This window comes from Lepidochelys kempii, chromosome 4, assembly GCF_965140265.1.
Source record: "Lepidochelys kempii isolate rLepKem1 chromosome 4, rLepKem1.hap2, whole genome shotgun sequence".
In the NCBI taxonomy this organism is placed as follows: Eukaryota; Metazoa; Chordata; order Testudines; family Cheloniidae; genus Lepidochelys; species Lepidochelys kempii.
In genome coordinates this window covers 42,256,055-42,277,483 of record NC_133259.1, presented here as the reverse complement: position 1 = coordinate 42,277,483, position 21,429 = coordinate 42,256,055, and positions in this window count along the sequence as shown.

Below are 21,429 nucleotides of genomic sequence, written 5' to 3'. Positions count from 1 at the left end.
CTAGACATGTCAAAAGAATTATAAAGAGTATTGCTTAGAAAAATGCCTGTTTCTGTCTGTTTGTTTATATTTTTGAATGTGTTTTGACTAATGCTGGAGGTTTGTCACAGATGTGATCCCTGAATTTTATTTTCACCTCTTTCAATCTAACGGGGACTTTTGATATTTTGTTGGGTGAGTTGGTTGATTTGATGGTAAATAATTCAAACAACATCGATGAGCTGCAAAATTAATCCCTGGACTTCCTGACCGGCTTTTAGAGAACAGGCACTTTGCAACAGCAACAACAAAATGAGACTACCGAGTTCTTAACTTCTTAATTGCCCAAGGAGTCATGAAACAATTTTTCTCCCTGAAGTTTAAAAAAATTGGGGACATGAATTGGATTGACAATTATCAGCTTGTATATGAAAGCTCTTCTATTAGAACAGCTCACCATTATTCTAGCACATTCATTCTTCATAATACTTACATTAATTATGAGAACTGAAAGTGTGTTTGAGATACAAAACACTGCCTTCTGCCTTGGTATTTTACTCTCACTTCCCTCTTCATGACTCTCCCATTTTCCTTTTTCCTAAGAATGAATATGTTCAAATAAAATGTTCGATCACACCCTTAATCATATTTTAGTTCACAATGCTAGTTTTGCACCCCACCACAGACAACTTTGGGATGCGGGGGCAGAGTCAGCAACAATCACCTAGGGCATGAAAAATTACAAGGTGATGCTGGAGTTACAGGGGATATATGTAGCTTGTATTTAGGTGTGAAATTTTCAATGCTTCAGAGGGGTCTTTGACCAAAGAATGACACTATTCTAGCTCCAATGTTGTCATATAAGAATTTCGGAAAATGTTGCTAATAGCACAGGTATTAATTTAAGTGATACCAAGATGTGGAAATTGAATGTAAACCTTCCTGTCAGAACTACTAGTCATGGCTCATTATATGTAAGGTACTGAATGAATCACCTAAACTTTTGAATGAAGGCTAAAGAAAATTTTAAAAAAAACCTCACTGGTGCAAAAACAGCACAAGGCATGTACTTATTCATACAAACTGTTGGATGACAAAGACATGATAGTCCTGTTAGAGATCAGGGTCCACACAATAGTTCATGTAACTGTTGAGTCTAATTGGGGAAAAAATAGAGGTATAGAGAGCAGATTATCCAATACAACTATTGTGCATAATGATTATTGATGGCAATCACTAGTGGAAAATTTTCTGATTCTTTTTGCTCATTTCTAGCATCTCAGCTAATTAAAATGTCTTTAAAAGAGGGCAAAGAATACATATATCTGTCCAGCTGGATTGTTATCATCCTTGCCATTGGCGTTGTTATATATTAAGGCAGTGGAGAAGCATAATGCTACCAATAGCAGACAACTCAAATGAGTAAGAATGCAACAGGGGACAAGGTAAAATGCAGTTCAAGATCTTGTGCACCTTGCAATCTATTTTGTGAGTCTGCAGAGTTCACATAAGTTGTTTGAGTTTTGCAAGCCACTGTTCCCTGTAAGTTAAACACATGATTTTGCACGGCTACATGAATCTTTTTTTAAAGATTTCTAGTTAAACGAAAGCTTGTACTTCATTACATATTATGGATTCAATAATCCCCCAAAGCTATTTTGGCATAAGAGGTATTCTATAAAGAATACAGAATGAGTACATGATCATGTGGTGTGGTATATAAAGGTTTTATTGGAAGAGGTTTGAAATGACCACATTGGTCTCAAGAGCAAAGCCATGCACAAGTTAAGTTACGCAGGTCATCCTAAACGAGTGCCAATAAAAGTGGGATACCACACAGTGCCATTGTGTATTCTGCACACACAACTTACTTTATACAAGTTCTATTTTCTGGAAAGTTTAAAATAAGTGTTACAGGCTCTATTTTCCATATCCTTCTATACCATGAAACCAAACGTACAGACCTCAGAAGGACAGTAACATAAGTAATGAATTTTAGAAAACCTCTAATATGATCTGAAATAGCTTCTCCATACAAAATACTATCCCAGCTATCAGGAATGATATTTTATGATCCACCAGGGCTACTAACAAGACTGCCATGAGGGTCAATGGGAAGAGTCACATTGACTTTAAGGGGAGCTGAATCGTGTCCTAATGACAAAGCCCAAATGCCTAGATTTTGTGATTAAGGAGATATTGAACCTTAAAACTATCATAGGTCCAGGACTGACTATTGCCCCAGATCAGGATTTGGGACACTGTGTGTTTGTTTGTTTTTGTTTGTTTTAACCAGAAAGGCCAAGAGGGGGAAGGATAAACTTTTAAGGTAGACTTTTTTCCTTTTAAAGGTAATTGTTTGACAGCTGATCAGAGGTTTGGATTTCTTAGCAGTAGTCATGGGAGCGAGAGATTGGTGGACACAGTGTAGGTGAGGAGGTCAAAATGTGCAATACACTATCTCATGGACGCTCAATTTAAGGGTTCTGGAATTTGTCATCTAGATATCACTATTTCAACATGTGTAGAATAAATACTGATATATTGCATATAATTCACTTAAACTTTTCACAGAGCCACCCTGTGTTCTTTATTCTTTATATTTTTTGTTGCATGTGTGTTATACATAGCACTCTGCCCACTCTCTGCTTCAGTTTCCACCCTTACAAGCTCAAACTTTCGTTATTAGTCCATAGTGTCGCTAATAGCTGGCACTGGCAACGTTTCTACATGAGCTATTTTTTCAGGGTCGATCATTTTGAATGAATTTCTATTTGACGGCACTGATTCAGCTAACCTAACCCACACGCATTCTTTGTGATTTTTACTCCGCTCCTTTGTGGCCACAAGCACAACTAAAAACAGGGCTCTGTCTTTTGGTCCTGCAATTTCAATGATGAACATTAAAAGCTTTTCAAATCACAACAATCACTTTCTCCAATTAGATACCTCACATGCAGCTGTAATGTAAACCTTATTCCCACTTTCCCATCAGAGAGGTAAAGGCTGACTGAGGAGGAATACCCTCCAGGTCAGTTATGGGGTAATTTGGTCTGTTTGCTGAATACATTCTGGTTCTCTTCTGCATTGAGCTTGGCAATGCTACTGAGAAGTGTCTGATGCCAGTGGTTATACAATCCCTTTGGTGACTATGTAAGCTACATTCCTCCAGAGAAACATTTGAGGCCATTATGCTCATTTTATTTGATTATAGGATGGACATTAAATTTAACTGTATGCTCCAAGGGAAAAAAAAATGTTTGCTACCAAGGTCATAGTAGCATACAGAAAGACATGTAACATTTGTGAATTTAAAGCAAACAGTCTTGAAGTTGTAGGGGATTGTTGCCCATTTTTAAAAATAAAGTTTGTGTTGGTGTAAGTGGATACAATCTGGACATTAACTCCCAGATACCATGAGACCTATAATGTGGTATCAGAAATCCATATGTTGGATCACTTTCCTTTAAGAATACAATTTGTCTGACCTGAAAAAAGATACACTTATTCTTTTCAAAATATTGAAGATTACTCATTGGGGAAAGTTTTATTTTTGTTTGTTTCTTTCTTTTACTGGCTTGCGTGAGCTTAATCAGCCACTGACTCCAAATATCAATGTACACTGGCTGCACTGATTTTTGCATTTATAGATAGATATAGTTAGAGATGCAGTTCATATCTACAGTATTCTCTGCACCTTTCTACAATTGCTATGAGCTGGATTGGCACCAGCAGCATGTAGTTATGGTACCCCAGGAGCAATGCACGGACTAATTCCCATACTTCATCCTTTACCCTTTTCCTGATGCAACTTACCTCCCCCTTCAAGTTGGCTTAGCAGTGCTGGATCATGACTGAGACCTTGGAGCCAGACTCCACTTGTTTTTCACCCATGCCCAGCCACCCACGCACTCCCTATACACATGCATCTCCCTGTCCTCTCCCCCCCACAGCAGTATACAGTAAAGAAGTTTCTTATCCTGCTCCCGCTGGATGTTTCCCCTGGGGAGTTTCACCATTGACTTCAGCAGTTAACCAAAAGTTCAAAAAGTAGCTTGGAACACGGTGACAGCAGGGCAGTTACTCTGTAGCTTAGTCCAATACATGCCCTGTATTCAACCATAAATGACTCCCTGACATTCAACTGTGTAGGTATTGCAGATTTAGAAGATATTGGCTTATACGTTAATACTAAAATGAGCAATGCTGCTACCATTGTTTAGGTAGATGAACATCTGGGCATAAGAGATCTCTGGAATTCTAGTTAGCATGGAGAGGAACAGCAGTGCCTCTTCCTCCCTCTTCTTCAGCGTTTGTGCATGGAGAGGATTTGGGCAGAGATCAGAGCACATAGTTCCCACTCCCATAGCCTGATTGCCCCATTTTATGGGGGCAACTTGTGGGGACATAATTATACACCTTATGGGCATCTTATGGAGGACTAATGATATACCTTACAACAACAGCTTATACTGCTCATTCTGGCAATGGGCAATCATTTGTGCCTATGTTCTTTTATGTTCTCTCCCTTTGCTTGGGTTTGTTTTTCCTCTTTATTGCTAGATTTCCCAATCTGCCCTGGCTTTTAGCTAGCACTTTTTAAAGGGAGTAGGAAGGACTTTTCCCACTTTGCAAATTGGCACCTAGCGATGAGTGGGGGTTGTCTTTCTCGGAGCATGCAGGGTAAGGTGGGTAACCGTGAGATGGTGCTGAGGATTATTTGGCATTGCTGTATGGCAGGCTGGCACAGGTTAATGGTTTGTACAGCTCAGTACAGGTTAATTGAGGTTGCAGGGGGATTAGAGTTGCTGCTGAAGTCTGGGCATTGGCTGGACCCTTGCTGTGCATTGCCGAGCAACAGGAAGCCTTCACTGCAGTGTTGTCAACCCCGGGTGATCAAAAAGCATGTCTCAGCTTCCAAAAACCATGAGTTGAGCTTTAAAATAATGAGATTTTTTAAAATAATAAAAAAAGTGTGGGGTTCTTTTTATTTGCCTTCTGGTTTTTAAGTCTTCAGGTTGGCCTGAAATGTGAACTGAGAGTTTCTCCCTAACCATGAGGGCAGAAGTCTTTTCTTTTCTTTCCTTCAGTAATGAAAGACGACTTGACTTCATGAGCTGGAACTTTAAGAAAAACACCAAATATATGAGACTTGTCAACACTGGAAGATGCCACTGAAATCCTCATTTTACCCACAAGGGGCCTTCTTGATCTGGGTGGACTTCACAGGAGAGGGCTAGATATGGCCTTCTCTTAAGGATTGCTCTGTCTTTGCAGCTTTTGGTTTGGGAACCACACTGGACTTATTTGTCATGGGGAGGAGCCACCTCTAAAGAATGTTGCAGCCTTCACTTTAAACAAATCTCTGTGTGTGGTATCTTATTCACTGCAGCGTTTGGGCCAGACTACAAGCTTCATAAAAGTTAGGCTTTTTCAAAAGACAGGTAAATCCCTTGGCAACCATAGGGATAATTGCTTGAATTTCATTGTTTATACAAAAGTCCATACAACACCTTGTAAGCATAGCATTCTGGGTTCCCACTTTCTGCTTATAATTAGACTCCTAGAAATGTGGGGCTATTTCTTAATTGGACTGGTGTTTTACTGTCCTTGCAGCTGATCCTATATCTATGCTCATTATGTTCCTATAAAGAAAGTGTTCTGTAATCTAAAGATAATTTGATAAATGTTGTGTCAGCAGTTTCTAAAAAGGCTTCAGTTATCAAAACTGGCAGACATTGAACAGACAATATCTCAGAATAATTGATATGGACGACAGGGTAAGCATTGAGTCTCCCAGTAGGTTAGCCACCTGTGCAAACAGCACTTCCAACTTCCATTTCAGTTGCTGGCTTCTGAACAGTCAATTATTTAGGGCTTTTCAGAGATTTCACTAATGGAAAAAAATTATCCAGATCCTATTTTAAAAAGGCAGCTTTATCACCATAGTTCAGTTTTGCAGTTGTAACCTTTGTCTTTTTTCTGCTCTGAATGACATAAGGTTTTCAATGAAACAGCTCATTTGTAACTTTGTAGGATCAATACTGGCGTAATTCCGAATGATCCCGTATTCCATGTATGTTGCCACATTCACTCACCTTCATATCTTCAAACTTCAGACTCTTTTACACAGCTCAGAAAGTAGCCAAATGGGCTCAGATTACTATAATTCTGAGGGGCCATTCATCATGTTATCAAGAGACCAAGAAGTAATCTGGGTAAGAAAGAGGGGCTACTCATATGATGTATGTTTCAGCAATGAACAAATACCATTGAAAATAGCAATCTGCCCTTTTTCATAATTCAAATTCTCCTATTTATCCTCTCATAATTCAAGAACAAGGAAATAATCAATGAAACTGAAGAGTTTCAAATTTAGAACTCATTAAAGGAAATACTCTTTTATACAACTCATAATAAACTTTTATTACTTAAAATGGATTATATGAATAATGAGGGCAACCAGAGTAATTATACAGATGAATAACATTGTTTTTTGGAAAGGCTATCAACACTTATAATTCGGGACTACTAAACTTCTCATATGAGCCTATTATCACATAATGACAGGTTTCAGAGTAGCCGCCATCTTAGTCTGTATTCGCAAAAAGAAAAGGAGTACTTGTGGTACCTTAGAGACTAACAAATTTATTTGAGCATAAGCTTTCATGAGCTACAGCTCACTTCATCACTTTATCACATAAGTGACCACTACAGATTGGTCTGAATGCATCATTTTCTGCTTTAGGAAAATATTAAATTAAACAACCCTAATGATAGACATCTAGACTATGTTACAGCATTATTGTTTGATTAGGAGTAGGAGAATAAATGCAAAGTTTGATGGATATTGAAGGATAGAGCTATACTAGGATGTATGTTCTTAGAACAGGGACTATGTCTCCTTCTACAGTAGCACCTCTTCAAGAACACTTCCCATGCTCAATAAGTGTGGTGAACCTTGAGAAAAATTTCATACAATGAAAATGTCATTTTGATCACTGCTTGTGACTTTCCCATTATTCTGTACGCTTTTACAGATATTTTTGTAAAGCGTTACATTTTATGATTTTTTATAAAATCCATATATCCCTTCTTCTCTCATATCCGCAGCCCCATTTTACAGATGGGGAAAGCAGAGTACACAGTAGTTGTAAAGTGTCCTAAGCCAAGCTAGATGGCAGAGGCTGGAACAGACCTCAGATCTCTTGGCCCCTTGTTCTGTGCCATTACCTCAAAAGCTTCCTTCCTCCCTTGAGCATTTAAATATCACTCATGTTTCACCCTATCACAGTGTGTGGAGCCCCAATTACCGATGAGCTTCCTGAGACTGAATGCTTCAAAGCATGACTTAAAACAGCCTGCCCAAAATCCATAGAAGAAAAAAAAAATGAGGAGTCCTTGTGGCACCTTAGAGACTAACAAATTTATTTGGGCATAAGCTTTTGTGGCTAAAACCCACTTCATCAGGTGTATGAAGTAAAAGATACCAGAGCAAGTATAAATACATGAAAGGATGTGGGTTGCTTTACCAAGTGTTAGGTCAGTCTAAAGAGATAAATCAATTAACAGCAGGATACCAAGGGAGGAGAAATAACTTTTGAAATGGTAAGAGAGTGGCCCATTACAGACAATTGACAAGAAGGTGTGAGTAACAGTAGGGAGAAATTAGTATTGGGGACATTAAGTTTTGGTTTTGTAATGACCCAACCACTCTTAGTCTTTATTCAGGCTTAATATGATGATATCTAGTTTGCAAATTAATTCCAGTTCTTCATTTTGGAGTCTGTTTCTGGAGTTTTTTTGTTGAAGAATTGCCACTTTGAGGTCTGTTATTGAGTGACCAAAGAGATTGAAGTGTTCTCCTACTGTTTTTTGAATGTTATGATTCCTGATGTCAGATTTGTGTCCATTTATTCTTTTGCGTAGAGACTGTCTGGTTTGGCCAATGTACATGGCAGAGGGGCATTGCTGGCACACGATGACATATATCACATTGGTAGATGTGCAGGTGAATGAGCCCTGGCTGGTGTGGCTGATGTGGTTAGGTCCTATGATGGTGTCCCCTGAATAGATATGTGGACAAAGTTGGCACTGGGGTTTGTAGCAGGCTTTGGTCCCTGGGTTGGTGTTTTTGTTGTGTGGTGTGTAGTTGCTGGTGAGTATTTGCTTCAGGTTGGGGGGCTGTCTGTAAGCGAGGACTGGCCTGTCTCTCAAGGTCTGTGAGAGTGAGGGGTTGTCCTTCAGGATTGGTTGTAGATCCTTGATGATGCACTGGAGAGGTTTTAGTTGGGGGCTGTAGGTCGTGGCTAGTGGCGTACTGTTACTTTCTTTGTTAGGTCTGTCTTGTAGTAGGTGACTTCTCGGTACCCTTCTGGCTCTGTCAATCTGTTTCTTCACTTCACCAGGTGGGTATTGCAGTTTTAAGAATGCTTGATAAAGATTCCGTAGGTGTTTGTCTCTGTCTGAGGGATCAGAGCAAATGTGGTTGTATCTTAGAGCTTGGCTGTAGACAATGGACCAATGAGAAGGAGGCCCTTGAGGAATTCCACCAAGATTTCAATGATTTCCACCCTACCATCAACCTCAGCCTGGACCAGTCCACACAAGAGGTCTACTTCCTAGACACTACAGTGTGTAATAAGTGATGGTCACATAAATACCACCCTATACCGGAAACTTACTGACCACTATACTCACCTACATGCCTCCAGCTTTCATCCAGACCACATCACATGATCCAAGCTCTAAGATACAACCGCATTTGCTCCGATCCCTCAGTTAGAGACAAACACCTACAGAATCTCTATCAAGCGTTCTAGACCTGCTCCTGTATCTTTTACTTCATACATCTGATGAAGTGGGTTCTAGCCCACGAAAGCTTATGCCCAAATAAATTTGTTAGTCTTTAAGGTGCCACAAGGACTCTTTGGTTTTTTTTGCTGATACAGACTAACACGGCTACCACTGAAACCTGTCATCCATACAAGGATTACCTCTGGGCCTGGTGTGTTATTATATTGAATAGATTTTGTGACCATTATTCTCAAAGACCATGGTTCAAAAAGTGTCATTACAGAAAGTGGGCAGTGTTGTTGTAAGCATGTTGCTCCCAGGATATTAGAGAGACAAGGTGGGTGAGGTAATATCTTTTATTGAACCAACTTCTGCTGGTGAGAGAGAGAAGCTTTTGAGCTTTTGAGGAGAACACTGTGTAAGCTCGAAAGCTTGCCTCTCTCACCAATAGATGTTGGTTCAATAAAAGGTATTACGTGACACACCTTGTCTCTCTATTTACAGAAAGTGGCATCCTCTGATGTGATAAATGTGAGCTGTTCAGAATATGTCTCAGCAGTGTGACAGATTCCACAACCAACACATGGTTTACTTTGAAAAGGAGAATATTGAATCATTTTCACATCACACTAATTAAGGATGCATTCATTACTTTCTCTAAAGTAAAAATTTGCCTTCTGTTCTTCCAAAGTTTCCATAGGAATTGTCATACCACACCAGGTCAATGGCCCATCTAATTAATCCAAGATTCTACCTCTCATAATGACCTATAGCTGAAGGTTCAGTGGTGGCAGAGATTAATCAAAAAAGAGTCTGATGTAATGAGAATTTCAGATGAGCGTCAATAGTTTCAGATTCTTATGCAATTATTTTATTTATCCGTATATATAACCTACCAGAAAATAGAACTTCTCAAAACTGGATTCTTCTCCCTCCCACCATCCAACTGTTCAACCTACAAGCAGCTTCCCAAAAATGGGTAGACAAGACATCATACCTTCTCCTTCCTGCTGTTGATAAATCAGATAGCCAATTGCTTGACCGCATTTTGGTTTGTCAATGTCAGTCAGGTTTATTGTTCTGAACCACACTAATGTTTTTAAATTTAAGATAAGTAGATTAATATGCATGTTAAAAATTGGTAAGTTTTAACTTCATCCTGATATTGGGGCTCACTTTGGATAATAGATGTATTCTGAAAAACTGGGATAGGCATTATTATAATGTGTCCCAGAGTGCTGCATAAAGGAGGAGTGAAACAGAAATTTGGAGTAGTGACATTACAATGTTTTTGGTAATTAGTTACTACATAGTACTATTATATTATAGGTCATCCTTACTGCTAGTTGTTCCAGTTTGGTAAGCTTCACCAGGCAGAAGACAGGAGCGGCTGCCCAGAAGTACCCGTGGCTGTGATCTCCTTCCCTTAAGAGGTGTGCCCTGAAAGGAGGCTTCTTCTCTTCCTCTTCTGAAATCAGTGCTCCTCCCATAAAGAGATATTTTTTTCTTGCTCTGAACCCTTTTGTCTCAGAGTCAATAGATTTTGTCCACAGCCTCTTTTAGCACAAGTAGGCACAGAGTTAAGGAATAGCTGCATTAATAGAAGGGGAGAATCTCCAGAGTAGAAAAGTGGAAAGAAAAAGAGAGATTAGGATAGAGACAAAGTGGGTGTTTTGTGATAATGGTAAAGAATCACAGATAGACCCACTGTCTTCTAACACTGGAAAAGGAACTTTATTAGAAAATAAGAAAAAATATCTAAAGCTCCCCTCCATCTTAGGATTTTTTGCCAAATTTCTATCTTTATCCTTTTCCTGGCCCCTTATTGTTCATTATTTCAACAGACTTCACACACACTGGTTCTCCTTTAAGCAAAACCTTTTCAACAAACACTGTCCCAGCTTCCTCAGTGCATTTCCATAGCCCATCTCAATGTCTGCAGTTTGATCTACTTGATTACTTCTGGTGGCCCCATTAGTAACAAAGACATCAGGATGTATGCTTTGTGTTTGTAGCTAGTAGTTTTTAAATTGACCCAGACAATGTATCTGTCTGCTTTATCTTTTAATGTTGTTCTACATTGCTTTAATTTAGGGTTCATCTCATTCCAGGTTTATTTACAAAACAGAGTCACATTCTTAAAATTGTCCCCAAATCAATTTTAAATTTAGCAATACCGCATATGTCTTCAGATAAACTGCCCAAGCTTGTTTATGAATTCTGTCTTTGGACACAGATCCCAGGAAACAGTCATCACTTGATTCAGCTGTCTTCATGATTCCTTTGCTTCAACAGACATATTTCCAATGTTAATTCAGACCCCCTCCTTTCAATATTTTCTCAGGAGATGTCTCACTGTAATCTCAAAATTGCCACAACCAGATATTTTAGAATCCAAGGGGATGTTTTTTCTGCCAGTCTGAACTATTATGTTACGCTTGTCATTTGGCTCTTTGTCATTGTCAAATTTCATTAAAGGGTTATTTGGGTCAACAGTAATATAATCCAGGGACTGAGGTTATCAGCAGGACTGGCAGCACAACTGTTATGCAAAGGCAGTTGTTGACTTGTGGCTGTCACTGACACCGCCAGACATACTAATAGGAGCTCTCTCCCTTCCTCCCACCATCAGGATCTTACAATACATTGGCCCTTTTTTCCTTGTCACTCAACAAAAGAAGGAAATAACTTTTAAAATGTTTGCCTGCAATCACAAAGAAAACAATACAAAATGCATGAAGTAGGCCAAACTGTTACAGGCCCCTTTGTGGGAATGCAGGAGGAGCCTCTCCCATTTTGAACAGCCAACAGGAAAGTCTGTCCAAACTGCAGTCCTTCTGTTCATCCACGTGGAACCAGGCAATCCTCCGAGGGTAGTAGGCTCCACAGTGCCTGACACACTCCCTGAGGCTCAATCTCTCCCCGAGCTCTCCACGGAGTGCTCCAATTCTGTCCCATTGGTTATTTCAAAACCGGTAGTCTAAATGACAAAATAGGGCCCTAACCGAAAACCAAGCAATATATATCCACATTTTTCAGCTTAGCCAATGTGGAGAAATATTTCAGACAATTCTAGAAATAAAAAATGGAAACTTACCAGTAAGTCACCTAATATATCCTCCTACCTACACATGGCTGCTGTCCACAATACATTTAAGTGTGTTGTTTAATACTGGTTTAAAATGATTCAAGGAATAGATCTTCCACTGTATCCCTTTGGGGACCATTCCCCAGTTCAACAGACCATGCAGATTTTTTTTCTTGACCTTCAGCCTAAATTTTGCTCAGTTTCATCCGAATATTCCCAATAACACCCTCTTTGAACCACCCTAAAAAAATCTTTTTTTCCTCATTTTGTAAAAATGTACTGCCTTTAAAATGCCCTGCAAATACTTACATATGGATATCATATCTTCTCTCTTCAGTCTTCATTAAGCCAAGCTTAACACATCTTTTAGCTGTTGTAAATTTTCTTCAAATCCCAATCACTTTTGATATATCTCTGAATTCCTTCCAATACAAATGGCTCTTTGAGGTGACAATATATGAAATATTCTAGAAATATTCTCAATTAGTGCTACATGTAGAGGTTCCATAACCTCTCTTGAAATAATGCCTTTAGGTATATATCCCAAAATTCATTTACAAGCTCTTAACCCTAACACACACAAATTCTTCAAGTTGATTGCTTTCCAAAGAGTCTCCTTCCATTTAGGGTCTGTATTACAGATATTCCACCCCTAAAGATTTTTAATATGTCCACAGAAACTATAGTTCTGTCTAGGCTGTTAAGCTTGCCTAGAATATTGTAAATCACAGGGCTATGATTCCACCCATAATATATCTCATACCAGGAGGCAATAACCCTGACTTTCCACTGAGACATATGAACAATTGTTAATAATCAAGAGCAGTGTTAGTTACAAAAACTGTTTTCTGCTTACAGAATAAACTGCGGTAAAACCTATCTAGCAGAAAGTAACTGTTTTCTATCTTTTCAGGAATCCAAGAAGAGGCCAAAGTTTACCAGTTTTGTTTGCTTCACATGTCGTTTTATACAGGGCCCCATCAGCCAAATACAACACAGAAGTATTCATTGAGCATGATATTAATGTTTGGCATCCATCCCACATCATCTGAACTTGTAATCATTAAAGAGATTTACAATGCCCAATCTGCCTTGTTTTGATTGGTCAAAATCAATCTTAATTCAAGATGTTGGCTGCTGCCAGATGTCAGTCATTCTCCAAAAGCATATCATTCTACAATAAGCAAAGCATTAAGTAACTTGATCTAGTCAGACAAGAGCTCTGTTATATTAAGGAGATGGAGCATGCACATGCTAGCTCATAAAATGCTAGAAAAGAGTACTTAGTTTCATTATAATCCCTTCCCTGACCTATTTATCGATATTTTCCTAATAAAATAGCAAATATTTATATGACTTCATATCTATCATTTCTATCATGTTGTTCTTTGAGAGAGTAAACTAGTGCTCCCCTCACCTTCATCCACTCCTCTTAGCCCCATCGCAGTTTACTTAAGTGCCTTTTTATGTGTTGATATACTCTGTAAACCAAACACAGCATGGCTAATTTTTAACTGCATTGTGAAAATTGTATATGTTTAGTTTTAGAGGTTCCATATGTCAAATGACATGAATGTCCTGTTGCAAATATAGCTTCAGAACAGCTTTCATCGTGCGCTCTCATTTTCTTTTCAGTTGTGGATTTAGCAAGGCAAGCTGATGTCAGAAGGAGTCCTGACCCCCTTCATCCCTGATCCCACTGCACCTGCTCTCCACACTCTCTTCATTCAAGTCCATGCTCAAAACTCATATAGCTCACAAATGCAAATCCATTTCAACAAACACTTGCACCCACCCATTACCAAAATATTGGAAACATGATGGTGTAAGACAGAACATTTATTTTGGTCTTCCAGTGTGTTTTGTGCTGTCTGCCAAGCACATTGTCAATAGATAGCAAGTATTAACATTGTTATTACAACTTTTAGAATCTCTGTTTTGTCCCACGATGGATCAGTTTTTGATACCTGTCTTATCAATGGCAAAGTTATGAAATCCACATCAGCTGTTTGTGTGTTTTTGTGTCTATCTGAAAATAAAAGGAATAAAAACATAGGCAGAGAATTTGACAACTAGAAAAAGTATCTCTTCTACATATTGTCTTCTAGAGATGAAATCGATATGGCTGGAACGTTTCATTTCATTTTTGTAAACAGCAGAATGGATAGGCCCAGTAAATGAGCCACTTAAATTGTATACCAAAGCAAGCTCTTTTCTCCTTCAAATGGAAGTAGAAGAAAACCCCTAATTTGGATTGTAGACCATGTACCCAACCCAAAATGACCGGTATATTTTTTTGTTTACATTTTTCCCATTTTTTAATTTTTGTCCATTTGAAAATGCCTGACTCATTCATCTAGTTTTACAAACACTCCTTCCAGGCTTCCACTTCAAGAGAGGGGCAGAGATCAAAAACTGCCTCCTTCTCCTGTGATTGTCAAATAGCAAACGCTGCTGTGGAAGACATTTAATTGAGGTCCATTGTCATAACATTTTCTTTGTTTGGCCATGTTCTCAGTCTGAAATGGTGAGCTCAGCCTCTACCACAGTTAAGTACAGTTTAATAACGGAGCTTTCTCTGCAAACCATTTCTGCTTTCTGGCCCACTGTGAGGGTCAGTAGTTCTCTATGTAGAGGGAATCATGGAATTAGGGGGTTCACAAGGATTGTGCTTTATTCCCCCAAAATCCAACCTTTTGCTTAAAAAAATAATGAAGTGCCTATCCCTTTTGGTTACAAAGGTATGGTAATAGGTGCATGCTGTCCTTTTCCTACAGCAATCTTAATAAATATAGCACTGAGAGAAATAAAACTGAACTCTCCCACTCACCTTAATAGAGTACCTGCTAACTATGAAGCTGAATTATCAGGGCGAGTAAAACACCACTGTGATGGAGAAACAGGCAAAATATTATTGGTCAAGTTTAATTTGATTTTTACACCAGCACAGATGCAGTTTCTGTTTAGTGCCTGCAGGAGAGAGATCAAATTGGAAGACCTGATCTGATACCTGACCCTGTGCTTTTGCCTTTCCAGAAGACCAGCTGTTCTAATGAGACCTCTGATCTTCTTCTTCACTGCCCTTGCTGTTCCCTCCTGGACCTATAACTCCACCATCTCAATTCTCAGCATCCAAGCCAGTCCCTGATCCTCCTCCTTGACCCTACTAGGATGATCAGGGGAATAGAGGGCTATCTTATGAGAGGAGACTGGAAGAGTTGGGTTTGTTTAGTCTTGCAAAAAGAATACCAAGAGGGGATACGATTGTTCTCTGTGAATACATTAACAGGGTAAATACTAGGGAGCAAGAAGAGCTATTTAAGGTAAAGGATAATGTTGGCACAAGAACAAACAGATATAAACTGTCCATGAAGAAATTCAGGCTGCAAATTAGAAGAAGGTTTCTAACCACCAGCAAGGTTCTGGAAAGAGTTTTGGGCGGAGGGGGAAGGGCAAACAACTTAATTAGTTTTAAGGGAGAGCTGGACAAATTAATGAGTGCAATTGTAGGATGAGGTTGCTTGTGAGGGTGGAGATCAGCAGCCCTGTGACTCACTTCTGGTTTATGTCTTATGTTTTTAAAGCTCATGCTTTAGGGTTTTAGCCAGCACTGGCAGGGGTCAGAAAGAGTTTCACCCTCTTCCCCCCACACTGTATTCTGGGCGTGGGATTTTATTTCATTCATCTGAAGCGTCATGGACTACCATGGCTGAAGATGGAACATTGGGCAGGGTGGATCAGGGCTCTAAGGTGACACTGAGCATTCTCTCTCAGATGCTTGGCTGGCTCACATGCTCAGCCAGGTCTAACCGATGCTCAGAGTCTAACCGATCATGATATGTGGGACTGGAAAAGAATTGTCCCCCAGACCAGATTGGCAGTGACTCTGGATTTTGGGGGGATTTTTTGCTTTTGTTCTCCTGTGCAGCATGTGGGTCTGGATCACTTGGCAGAATTATCTGAGTATATCTCACTTAATCATTTCCCTGCCACCACAGGGGCCTGGATCACTGATGCACCTCTGTCATCCTAGTGTTTGCCTGTGACACATAATAGTCTAGTCTTCTGTGAGTCTCACTGACTTTAGTCTTATTTCCATTACAGGATTTAGTATACAGGTAATGGGTGGTGTTGGTGGTCTGTGTTATACAGGAGATTAGACTAGATGGCCTTAAATTCTGTGGGTACTTTTACCCTGCCAAAAATACCCCACATGGTGAGTCTCAGAGCTGGGGTCAACTGACTCAGGCTCATGTTATGGGGCTCAAAATAACAGTGTTGATGTTCTCACTCAAGCTGAAGCCTGGACACTGAGATCCTCCCCCCTCACTGGATTTCAGAGCCCAGGCTCCAGCCTAGCAGGAATGTTTGCACTACTATTTTTAGCCCCTTAGTGTGCGTCTGAGTCAGTTGACTCAGGCACCGAGACACGCTGGTACTGGTTTTTGTTTTTTGGGGTGGGTTTTTGTTGTTGTTGTTTTTTTTGCAGCATATGACTCTATGACTCCACTATTTTCCTCTCGAGTCCTGACAAATACTATCTTAACCCTGGATGTTATATACTATTTTTATATTTTTCAAACTATTTTTCAAATAAATTTTAATACTAATCCCAGTGCTGCTCATATGCCCAGCTGTGACACTGTGCTGAGGCAGCCTTCTGCTACACACATATTATACAGTATAAAGAAAGCAGATTATGAAAACACAGCAGTAAAGACTAAAATAATTGTAAAATCATCTTATTTTTCCCTGGGTCACAGTGAAGAGTGGATGCCAGTAATGGGGCATGGTAAGAGGAAATGTGACTTTTTGGAAATCAAATATACTCTTAACAGTATTCAGATTTTTTAATTGTGCATATTATTATCATGCCTTGGTTATAAATGCTAGAGTGAAAAGGTTACAAAACAATCTCTATTTAACCCAGGCCTGTAACTTTCTAAAATGTTAACTTCATGAGCTGAAATTTTCTATGTTTGGACTTTGCCTAAAGGTGGATTATTCCTAAAAGTTTGAGTAAAATCCTCTCTGATGTTCTGGACTTATTAAAGTATTCAAAAATCCATTCTTTCCACTGTAAAAAAAAAAAACATGCCCATGCTTTAGAGGGGAAAAGTGAGAAACAGATTAAATCTGAGACTTCAGACTTGATAGTTTGGACTTGATAAGCAGTATGTACTTTGCCAGATTTTGGAAAAAAAAATGAAAATGCTTAACTGAGCATACATAGCAGAAAATTCGATTTAAGTTGGAAGCCATGCACTTAAAGATGTTTGGGGAGCACCTTTGTGCAAGTAATTAACCACAGAGCAATCTGGTGACAAGACTTTCAGTATCTTCCAGGTTAAGCAGATGAGCTTGTAAGCTAGAAGGTTATAGGACAGTTCTTCTCCCTTTCTCTCTCTCTCTCTCAAAAAAAATCATGACTATTCTTTCTCAACACAACAGATTTTTCTCACCTTTCTTGCAATTTTTAGTTAGGGGGCAGACAAATTGGTTCAGTCCAAAATATGCTCTAGCTTGAACTTTTCACTATTTTCTGAAATAAACCAATTTTTGAAACTATTTTTCAGGTTTGTCATAGGTTTAATGGAAAAGCCCAACCTCCATTCTAGTCCACTCCCATACTACTCTCTCTTTCAACATTTACATGGGTTCAGTACATGTTGCTCTTCTATCATCTGTCAACTGTTCTCTGTACTTTAAGGCTTCCCAGTTACTCTCTGGATCCTTCCTGATTAATTACATTCAAGGTGTCCCATGCCTCTGCCATAAAAACCTGCACTAGGAAATCTATTGGACAGCAGAGATTCTGGTCAGAGGTGTATTCTCAGTGGTGCTGCTGTCAGGGAAACCCAGTGCCAAAGGAAATTTTAAATGTCTGGCATTGATGTATGCCTGCTACCACCGTCAGGGGGAAATCTGTAAAAAAAAAGAAGTAACTACACACTGAATGGTAGTGTAAAAGTGGGTCAGTTTGTGATGAGATGGACTGTCCCAGATGGGGATGGCAGAACAATATTTGCTGAACAATTTATTTGATAATTTTCATGATATTTTCCCAAATAAACAGTCATTATTTGCACAGCACATGGAGCTCAGGGAACAATTCATGAATAGATCCAAAATTCAAAAAATAATAATTCAAAGACAATATTAAAAATAAATGTTCTGACTTTTCAGCTAGCTCTAGTCATGGGAAATGGAGAGCCTCAAGAACACTGGAGGTTCAGTAAGACTTTGTGGTGGCATCCAATATAATCTTCTCCTGAGATTCGCCTGCCTCTCAGCTAAGAGCAGACATACCTAGCCTCTGAGTCTTCGAGGCAGCAGATAATATGAAAAGTAAGGGAAAAAATCACTTATTCAGTTTACCAACTTTCCAATAAGAGTTTGACTCACGCAATTGCTATTCAGTTTCAGAGTCATGAGGCACATGACTAGAAAATAAAACATGTACTACTTTCTTACTACAAAGAATACAATGCATGTATTCTTTAGTTAACTGGTAATTACTGGCTATTTAATTACATGGTAAATGCTATATATTTACAGAGAAAATACATGGATATTTTTGTTCCCTAAATCACAGTGCTGATTACATAGCACAGTAATTAACTTTTGGATTCATTAAGCACAATTACCAAGCTTGGAGGAACAAATGTGCTGTAGAGAACTGAACAATGCTGCAATTGCAGAAGGAAGGACTTGGTGACCAAATTCCCTCATCAACATCTATGATTGTAATATATACATGTTATGTGGCCTGTTCTCCCGATGGACTATTTAATAGGAATTATACATGCTGCAAAGAAGAGACTATATTCCACAATGGAACAAAAGAAAAACCCAACAAGTATTTGTTTGGATTTAAATAATGATGAAGCATTTTTGCCATGCTCATACTCCTTTTTGTGTGTTTTCTGGAAACATGCAAGTGCTAAAATTTACCTGCACTAATGCCAGGTAGGGATTTTTGCACCACTTTTACTCCAACAGCTATACCCACAGAGTTATACCAATGCAAACCTCCAGTGAAGATGTACTGCACTGGTGTAAAGTAGGGCTTACCTCATTTGTGACTTACCTTTTCTGCTTGCACCTCAGAATACTCATATATAGCAAATTTTATACTCACAAACTGGTATTTGCACTGCAAATGGTGTTCTTTCTATAGATTAAGACTGCTTAACATACCCAAACCCCCTTAAAATCAGAGCGCTACCAGTCTAATGAACTAGACAGTCTGATCATGCTCTTCACAACTAAAAATACATGCACATAGCATTGTGTGACTACTAAGAGAGGAAATGACATTTCCATTCTGCACTGTTATGATAATTGGGCTGACAAATTTACCCTACTTGTGAACTCAGTTGTAAACAGTATGTAAAAGTTTATAAGATTATACAATAACCTGTAATAACCAATGTTAATGGAAAATAGGTCAACTTGTTTTCAATAATGAATGTCATAAATAGGTTTGAGAAAACCAAACAGAGACTAAGTTAGTCCAAACAAAAAGGCCAAGTTGATTTGATTCAAGGACTACGCTGAAATCATGCTTGGTAAAAACAGAAGATGTAGAACCAGAAATTAATGAACCAAAATTGGTGGGTAGGATATTAGGCCTAATTGGTGGACAAAATAGTAAGGGGATGGGATATTCCACCCATCACTCCTTTTTTGGGTCCTTAAAGAAACAGACTTTGGGGAGACAATATTTGAAAAACAGCGAGGCTGCTGGAATGAGTTTCATCATCATGGCTTCCACCCCAACCATTTCCTGATAGGGTTGCCAGCCTCCCTGCATTGTGAGTCCCCAAATACTATTTGTGTATCCAAAAATTTACCTTTGTATGTACAAGTGTGTGCAAGTGCAAAATTACAGGCCAAACTTTGGAGGCCAGACTGAAATTTTGAGCCCATAGAAACAAATGATACTTAAAAAGAGATGGTTTTTAGTTTTCCAGTTCAGCTAAACTAAGAAAGGTTACCCTGATAGAAGCATCTGGTCTTCACTGAAATTCTGCTTTTAATTCACTTTTCTTAGCTGGTATGCCTAAGGCACAAGAAGGAAGGTCAAGTGTCTTGCCCCAAGTGACAGACTGAGTGAGTGGCTCCCAGACCTTTGCTCTAAACTTACTAGACCTCATGCTCGCCTTAGTCACTTTCTGAAGAAACACAATAGGCTTTGCCATTAGAAAAGTTTTATTGCCTCAAACCATACTCTGCTGATATTGTATGTCAACATTGCGGGGATGGGAGGAAGCAAAAGGTGTGGAAAAGCATGGCATTTGCCCTGTTAATGAGGTTGCAGATGCCTCTCTCTTGTTGTTTTTTTTATTCTTTTATTTTAGTTTAGTTTTTCTTTTTCTTCCATATGGTTCAGCGGCAATCTGCACATCTCTTGCTGTCGGCAATCTGACTCTGTGTCAGCACCTTTCCCAGCAGAGCAGATTGCAAAATCCAGTTCTGCTGTAGGGCTTATTTCTTTTCACTGTAACCTCCCGACTCGTTTAATAGACTACGTATCTGGGACGGAGACCAAAACTTTGTAGCTGGATTCTGTTTTCTGTCCCCTTGGGCAATTAAGTCCTTCCAGCAGTGTTAGTGTGAGACTCCTCTGGTGTTGCCTGCTTGATCCAGGAGGGATCATTTAAAGAAAAAAAAAACTGGTGTGTTGTGTTTCTTATATTCTTGGCAAAATCGTTTAACTTTGTTTTAAGAAATGATCTTAAATCTCCAGATATAGTATTTAATAGTTAGACATTTACTCCTAATTTTTAACTGTGCTGCGTGAAGAATTTAGCTACAGGAGTCCCACTGGTGTTCATGGAGATTTGTGCTGCTAGACCTTTGTGCACATTTTGGGTTCACTCACATTTGAAAAGGTTTAAATAATAACAAATGAAACAATGGAAAATGTTTTTAGAGGTTTCAAATTAACAACAGCTAAACTGTGAGAAGTTGTGGTGGTACAGTGCAGTCCTTACAGGCCAGCTAGCCATCATCCTTAGAAGGTGGGCTGGTGAGGTCATGATTCCAAGGCTTTCACACAAGATTTAGAATACTTTCAAGTCTGAAGTTCCTCAAAAAGTCTCTTATAGTATTTCCTTTGTTTTCACGTCTGATCCTTAATGCTACGAAAGGTATGATAATGCATGGGGGAAATGTTAATTTTTTTTTTAAACAAAAATTGTTAACATAAAAAAAAGTTTGATTATGGTTTGTTCTGAAGTTTTAGATAAAGATTCAAATTATTAGGATCAGTTTGCCCACCTCTAAGACCCATGATCAGTATTATTTTAACCTTTTTAATACACCTATGAACATTTCATATACAGCCACCAAAAGTATTTTTCTGATCCTATGGCAAACTACTCAGAATTACGGGCCCTCCCCTGTGGCGTTTGAATGCACACTAGAAAAGGTGCTCAAAGCTCTAGGTTCACCAACTTAGTGAACCTAGAGATAGTACTACAGCTACCCAAACATATGTTTTCTGGACTTCTGTATAATAAGGGTAAAGGTATGGCCTGATTCACCAAGCCTGTCAGAAA